Raw genomic sequence first — 9,109 nt, forward strand, 5'->3', positions numbered from 1 at the left:
AACATTTCCAATCTACAACCTTCCCACGACGTTACGAAAACGTGTGTTAGCTGCTACCACCTTGTCGCCAGCGATAACCCACTCAACTACCGCTGCTTCCAAAAAACTGGTGGTGTAGATTACGTACTTTCTGTCGAATCCTTGATTGGGTTAAAACTTAAAACAACGTATTAGTATCTGTACTTGAGCGTACTCCTATATATAACATGCTATATCTAAATACTTGTACTTTCTAAAAGGCTTTTTTAATTCAACATGTAAATACCTTATATAAGTTGTTTCTGGTTCAGCTGATATTAATGCAAATAACTGAGGTACTAAATTAATCGACCCTTTAATCGCACTATCCTAACTCTTTGAGCAGACACGCACACACACGCATACACCTGACATTATAGAGATGTTCATTCTTACCATTACATTCCGTAAAATGTGGGGTAGCCTCGTGGTTAAAGCGGCGGCTCCTCACGCTAAAGACCCGGGTTAGATTCCCTACATGGGTAAATGTGTGAGGCCCCTTTCTGGTGTTCCCCGCCGTGATATTTCTATGATATTGCTAAAAGCGGCCTGAAACTAAACTCACTCACACACTTATTCAGTAAAACGTTCATTTCATGAAGCGTATATAAATTATAATTATTTTTGAGTTCGGAAAATTGTGAAATCAAAACCATACCAGTAACATAATGAGTTACAAGTGAGTGACTGAGTGGATTTGTTATAGTTGAGCTATATTCTAGCAAATGGCACCGAGATTGAGGGTTGCATACTGATACACTAAACTGTGTAAACACGAGTGTTCCGTGTGATGGACCACAGTTTCAACCACTCATGTTGGGGCACGGGGTTCGATTCCCGGCTTTGGTAATATGTGATTTGCACTGTTGACGGAGATTAGGTGGAATCTTGGTAAAACGGCGTAAACCTATACCCACTCACCCATGTCACAACCATTTGCATAATACACACACACACACACACACTCTCTCTCTCTCACACACACACACACATATTTATATAAACCAATGCAGACCGCCTCCGTGGTGTAGTGGTTAGAGCGTCCGCCCGGAGAGCAGAAGGTCGCAGGTTCGATCCCCGACCGCGTCATACCTGCCTAGCGCTCGGCATTAGAAGGTACAACAAGGACTGGTTGGCTCGGAGTCAGTATTATGTGTCTGAGTAGGGTATTCATGATTCACTGCGGCATAGTATCTTAGTGGGCTAGCACTATAAAACCAGCTTCAGTCTGGGCTAGTACAAGCAGCCGCACATACAAATACACACGCATGCACGTCGTCATATGAGCGAAATATTCTCAAGCACGACGTTAAACCCAATTTCACCTCACCTCACCTTATGATTCTCGTTATCCACTTTGTTTGAATCAATATTGATCAATTTTAGATGCAAATACCTGTGACAATACTGATGCGGCTTCAAGGAACGGCAAATGTACAGTTTCCTCCTCACCAACTTAAGGACCACCCGGGTTTGTGTGATTACAAACATCTCATGTCATAAAATAATTCTTGTACCTATATTTATCATTTTATGTTTGGACACTAGACACTTAACTCAAGTAGTAAGTTCTGAAGATCGATGTTCACAACAAAGATGATATCTAATCATAGATCAGTTGCCCTGTAGTGGTTTGATCACAAAACACAACTATGTTGAAAGCATCGACAAAGCTATCATCAATAGTCAACCATGAAGGTATTTTCATTTATGGAATAGGTAAATATAGGTTATTTGAGATCATTCTAGAATCCATACCGCTTTTTGCGTAATATCTTGACATGCACTATTCGTTTTGGCAAATGGGGCCGTGGGGCAGCCTTGTGGTTAAAGCGATCGCTAGTCAAGCCGAACACGGGGTCGTTTTCCAGTATGGGTAAAATATGTGAAGCTAATTTCTGATGTAGCTGCAATATTGCTAAAAGTGGCGTAGAACTATATTGAATGCCATCAAAAACATATTTGTATTTGTTGTCCCGGAACTTACAAAAGTTATATTAAAGATTATTTTCCTGCGACACAGAGGATGTAGGGCTGTTATTCTGTCCCATTTCTAGTTCGAGTCCCCGAGCATTTCTCTCACATGGACTTTGATGCTTAAAACTGAACCTTTGACATTTCACGTAAACAACCACATTCATCAAACACGTTGTGCACCCAGGCCCTTTAAAGCACAAGGAATAGTGAAACTCAATTACTTTGAAAAAAATACCATGCTTGACACAAGACGAAAGGAATCAGGCTGTCAGTATAGTCAGCCAAGGTGATTAAAGTGTGATGGTTGCCAGGCACTTTAATGTGCATCCATCCACTGTTGCTCAGATCAGACAACGTTTCCAATGTGTATCCAATAGTAGTAATCATGGTAATAATGATTGAATTAGGAGATAAACGTACTGTGTTGGGCAATTAGATGAATGTTAGGCAGAATTGATAGTCTGTAAATTTCATTTGGAACCGAACGCGTAGTGGAAAATACTTGACTGAATGTCGAATCTGAACCCTGCAGAATCGAAGAATAGATCCTTTTCTGGTCGATCTACGACCTGTAACTATTCCCAAATTTGTGTGACCAGCGAGTGTGGATCATGATTTCACTTACATAGGCTGTAGGTGCCTCCACCCCGCATGCGACGAAAAGAGTGACAGTGCTGCTTTGTGTACATGGGACTAACTTGGGATTCCTTGGAACATTTTTCTCATCCCTTGGGACTGGATTGTGGCCAAGCTTTTCAAAGTGTACGAACATAGCAGTGACAGCCCTGCGGGGAAGGTGGCATAGAGCGGAATTCTCGTGGTTCAGTTTTTGACATTTTGAACGATGCAACGGGACATGATGGAGTATGAGTGGCATAAATTTTGTGTTTTGCCTGACCGTTATCTTGCGAATTTCCCATTCTAAACGGAAACAAATATACCATTTACCAGGTAGGTAAATGTTTACGAACGTTTTGCAGCACAAATAGGGATAGATAGGGATGTATTTTTACAAGCCGCAAGGTTTTCTGATTTTCATGTTAGATATTGTTTGTTTATGTTTGGGGCTGTGTATTGTAATTGAGTTTGAATATTTTTATAATAGAAGGTAATAATTATGATAGTGAGGTTCCCTAATAATATTGTGGAGGGGAAATCGTATAATTGTATTTTTCGTGTTTTAATAAATGTTTCATCAGCATTTCCATCACGCATGTTGTTTTGATATTAGTCATGTTGGTGGCCAAGCTGAAGTAGTGCGGCAGTGTTGTATACGTGCGCAGTGAAGCGCCGTGAAATCAGACGCATTTTCAATCCAAATTATTCCCGTCTGATTTCATTGATTGACCAATCACATTCGAGCATTTCACGTAGCCATGGTAGAATACATTTACAATATGTTTTCTGACCTAATATGCTCAGTAAATAGATTATGGCAGGATGACCAGAAGGTAAAGAAATCGCTGTTATTGCATGTAGAGCAAGGATTATATTTTGTAATTTCATAATATTTTGATATCTCCCCTAGTACATGCTTGAAATTTGAAACTTGTTTTATTTTTTGTGTATATATTACACGTTCCACTAAAAGACATATTGCATTTAAAGAATTATTAATTTTCCCTTTAAATCCAAGTAAAATGTTTTCTGGTGTAAAGTCGATGTTGCCTTCAGCTACAGTCATTAGCCATCTGGTCAAACTCTCCCAAATCTCTTTAACATGACAACAGCTACAGAATAGATGGACAATTGTTTCCAATTCCTTTGAGCAGAATGTACTTATGGTAGTGTCATTTAGACTGATTTTATTTAGGAACATGTTTGTAAGTGTAACATCATATAATATCTTCATCTGTAACCATTTTGATTGTACATTTGTACATCGATTTGGCATCATATATGTTTCGTAATCATGTGTTTCAAAGACTCTTTCCCACGTTTTATGGGCAAATTATTTATTTTAATTAGACTCGAGTAAAGAATGATAAAACATTTTGGAGCTTTTAACCCTTACTGTAAGTTTGGATATATTGAATGGTAGTAGAATGGAAGAATGACTTGTCTTCTCTTAAAGCACGCAATTATGGAAGATTTAATACTATGATATCTTAAGATATTTGTTTTGACTTGATATATTTCTTGTAGTTCTTCATAGAATAGAATTCCCCTGTAGTAGGATTCATTAGATCATAAATAAACTGTATACCTGCATTGTACCAATTGTTTATATACATTGTCTCGTTAGTTATGTTAAACATATAATTAAACCAAATTCATTGGTTTCACATGTCGTTTGAATTTAATGTCTGATGTTGCGTTTGTAAATATCTCTTATTATCTCAACTGGGGGTGATGGAATTGAGGAAAATAGATGGTTTAATTTTGAGTGAGTGGGTTAAGATTTAACGTCACATTGGCAGTATTTGAGCCATATTGTGACGAGAACATATTTGACATTGAAATGAAACATGTGTATATTATAAATACCTGTCGTCGAAGGACAGTAAAACAACTAGAATATCACAATAAGAGTTAAAACCAGCGTGGGAAGTTAAAACTCATAGCACTATTTGGACAATACCATATAAAAGCAGGCTATAGATCGCCAACACCTGAAAGTAGATGACCATACTAGGAACGGTTTAATTTGAGAGTAATAGTGATTTCAAAATAACATTTTTACTGATTGGGGTAAATGTTCTTATTGACTATAACTTCATTTCATTCTCTATCTTTTTGAACTTATTATCGTAATTCAATTTCACCATTTTGTCAAGGTCAACATCAAATATAATACCCAGTAGCTTAAAGTTACTTTGAGTCCATTCTAAGTTCTAGTTTATATCTACATCTTTTTAGAGCCTATCCAGATCAGTCTTGTCTTGTCAGCATTAATTACCTAGCCTGAAAACCTTGCACAGAAAATATAAAGTATTCGGCAAGGTAAAAAGACTACTCTCAGTGCCATCTAAACGTAGGGAAGCACAGTCAGCAAATTGTGCAAGAACATATTCAATATTTTCTTTATTAATGCCTTTTATATTTTTATTATTTCTGATAAGTATAGCCACAATTTCTGCACATACGATAAAAATATAAGGTGATACATGGTTTCCTTCACGACAGCCCCTGGCTATAGGAAAAAAAGGGCTAGCAAATCCACTTACAAGTACACTTGATTTCATATCAAGGTGTTATCCTCTTCTGTAAACTAGGTCCGAAATTAAAGAATGTGAACAAATTTAGTATACAATTTCTATCGACTGAATCAAAAATCTTTTCAAAATCAGTTAGAGCTAATAGTCCTGGTATTTGATTCTGTATACTCCATTAGATCATATATTAGCCTTGTGACCTCAACCAATATTTCTTCCTGGTACGAAACCTTTTTGATCATCATTTATTATTAGTGGTAGTAACTTTTTCATTCGATTAGCTATTACCGATGATGCACTTTTGTATGATGTGTTAATGATGTGTCGAGCTTGTGGTTTATGGTCCCTCCTTAGTTCAAACGCTTTGTTGGCCAGTCGTCCGCGATGCTTTTTAAGTGGGACTGGAAGGTCTGCCCGAACACTCATCTTCTCTCAGTACCTTGTTGTTCCTCATGGAAGCCAAGTACACTTTTTGTCGGTCAGCAACTTGTACGAATTTGACAATAATAGGTTTCGGCATGTTCGCCCGAAAGTTCGTGGGTTCTGTGCTCTTCCTCGGTAGACGATGCACACTTACCAGTAGCATGTTGTCGACTCTTTCTACATCAAGTGACGTACCTCACGTACGGCCTTCTCGGGCTCCAACCCGTCGGCCACCCCGTAGACAAGGAGACTATTCTTGCGTGAAAACAACTCCTGAGTTAACAGCTTCGACTCGAATTCACGTTGCATTTCAAGGATTTTGTCTTTATGTTTCCTTATTTCTTCTGTGTTGCTCTTAATTTTCTCGGCATTAAATTCAACTGTTTCTAGTATTTCTTCTGTTTTCTTTTGTAATTATTTTATGTCAATGTTATTGTGTTCATCTTGTCGATTATCTCACTTGCTTGTTATCCATGTTTTCAGCTCGGACTCGGTCGGCGTGTCAGGGTCCGCCATGCTGGCGCCTTCAGTTTTACAGACAGACAGACAGATAGTTTATTATAAGTCTCACCTCATTTACAGAAATTAAAACAATATAAATAGAAACATAACATGAGCCATCCTTAAAAAGGATTATGAGAGACTATTTACACATAAAGTCATACAGAATAAGGATATAAGGATATATGATATAATAAAATTTACATATGTTAACAGACTAATGGTAAAGTTTTCGGCGTTGTTCCTTCAACATCTGACATTTATACCATCGAAGTGGGCTAGTGACATACACGTCCACTCCAATATTGAAGCACCCTGCTTTAATTGTCTGTGGTAGGGATGTACGAGCAAACGTCAAGAGATATGTATGGGTCTTCATCATTATACCCTCTTTCTTGACGGTGAAACGTGTTACTGCCGTAACACCCGGATCTACAAGCTCTGTGGTAAATATCTTCCTCCGACCTGTCGGACAGAAAACGAGCCCTGTCCCGAATGCTGCATCTGCATGAATTTAGATTTCTGTGCACAGATACAACAACCTCAATGTTGACAACAGATTGAGAGATTGCTGTCTTCGTTCACATGCCACCAGAAGTGAACCGCTACGGAGACGGGTGATGTTCTTGACGTTGCCACAAATCCCTGAAAATGCCTTAGAAATAGCAAAAGGGAGGAACGGGGGACTATGTATTCAGCGGCGTCCGTCGGTACGTACGTTCCATTTCTTGTTAACGCGATATCTCATGAACTGTCGTACCCAATGTCTTCAAATTTGGTGACAGCCTCCATTGAGGGATTACACAGACACCAGTTTATTTGGATGACCTTAACATTATCTTCATGGTCACCATGACAATTTGAATACTGTTCACACTGTTTTTACCATGACATCTCATGCATTGTTGTATCCATTGTCTTCAAATTTGGGGGCAGCCTACATTTGAGGATTTCACAGACACCAAGTGATTTGGGTGACCTTGACCTTACCTTCAAGGTCACCACGACACTTTGACCACTTTCCAAACTTATGTAAACGCGATATCTCATAAAACATTGCACCCAATGTCTTCAATCATGTCGACAGCCTACATTGGGTGATTATGTGATTTCAGGCATCTTGTATGTGAGCAAAAAATAAAAAGTAGTAAATATGTGATGAATATTCCATTGTTAAGAGGCAGGGGACATTGCCATATGAGTGGCAAACACTCGTTTAATGGGGAGTAGCCTCAGTCACTGGGAAACGAGCCTGGGAATCAGTACTGAGGTAACAGTTCTCAAAGATTCATCGACATTGTCAATTCGTCTAATTTTTCATTTCCTGATGAACCGGGTAGTTGTGTTGTGATAATGAAAAGAGTGAGTGAGTTAGAATTTAACGTCACCTCGGCAATATTTCAGCCATATAGTGACGAGAAATGTTTTACATAAACAATAAATAAAAGTTGCTAAATAATCAGTCACCGAAGGACTATAAAATAACTAGAGTATAACAGAATGAGTCTAAAACTAGTATGAACATGTAAAACTATTTTATTTACGAAGTCAATGCAATATAAAAACGGGCTATAGATCACCAACAACTGAAGGTAGATCACCATACCAGGGACCATGGGGACTTACATTACTTTTGCTACCTGCATGGACCCTAGTTGGATTTACACCATCCCTTCAGCCATTTGCGACAGAAGAGAAATCTAGCCATAAATTAAAAGCACACATATTCTACGATTAAAAACGTGGCAAGCCTAAATTTACTCTAAATGTGTTGGGACTTACGTACCCTCTCAGGAGGACACTAATTTTACAATACTTCAACCCCCTTTGAGGGTACAGACACTAACAATCGAAGATGATAATCTGAACTACCAATTATAAAACCTTATCTATTTACAAAACATATATCAAAATTCATTTAACAGATCTGTCTCTGTTAAGAAATCAATGATTAAATGATAATTAACGTTAATAAAAAGGTCCTTTACTGTTTTGACATTAAAATATCTTTATCATCCAAAACTGTGTTTCACAGGAGATATCGCTTGTGTGAGATCAAACGATATCTCCTAGGAGATATCGTTTTGACAGTAGATTTTGTACAATGCCCTGACAATGCTATGACGTCATGTACTTGATGACGTCACAATGCTATGACATCGCTGCACTGCAAGTCTAATGGCAGTACCATGTTCAGAGATGTACATTTTTCATTGAAAATTAATGAAGAGTGATTTTGGATTATAAATAGAATCTCACCCTCGTGTCCTCTGATATCAAATATATCAACACTCGTTGATAAAGTAAAAATATACTCGGCAAGGCTCGGATATTTGTAACTTTATCAACTCGTGTTGATATAATTGATATCAGAAGACACTTGGGTGAGATTCTCTATATCCCTTATGGTGGAGAATTCAACACAGTCAAGCAGGACATGCTTGACCGTGGTTCTCTCATCACAAGGGATACAAAACGGAGGATCCCCACCTTTCAATAGGTACTCATGAGTATATCTTGTGGGGCCATTACAACATCGTCGTATGATGACCTCTTCAAATCTGGACTGACAACCCAAGTAGGTGTAACCGATAGTTGGTTTTATTTCATGTAATTTATTGATACCTGCTTGGGCATCCTACTTCTTTTGCATGAGATCACGGATGTAAGTTCCAATGCTAGCTTTGTAATCAGAGTCATGGATCAGAAGTGGTGTCACAGATTTCTTGAGTGCTGCCTTGGCAGCAAAATCGGCCATTGTATTCCCAGAAATGCCAACGTGGCTGGGTAACCAACAGAGGACGATGTCGTATTGGCAAGTTGCAAGATCATTATATAATTCTATAATTTCTATTAAAAGTGGATGTTTACAAGACATATTTTTAATCGCCTGAAGGCAAGAAAGAGAATCTGAAAATATTATATATCGTTTATATTTAGGATGTCCATTTATATATTTAAGAGCTGTTAGTATTGCGTTTGCTTCTGTTGTGAAAATTGAACTGCCATTGGGTAATCTGGAAGATATTGTTTTG

The sequence above is a fragment of the Haliotis rubra genome, unplaced genomic scaffold (assembly GCF_003918875.1).
Source record: "Haliotis rubra isolate DU_JTF1 unplaced genomic scaffold, ASM391887v1 Scf834, whole genome shotgun sequence".
NCBI classification, from domain to species: Eukaryota; Metazoa; Mollusca; class Gastropoda; order Lepetellida; family Haliotidae; genus Haliotis; species Haliotis rubra.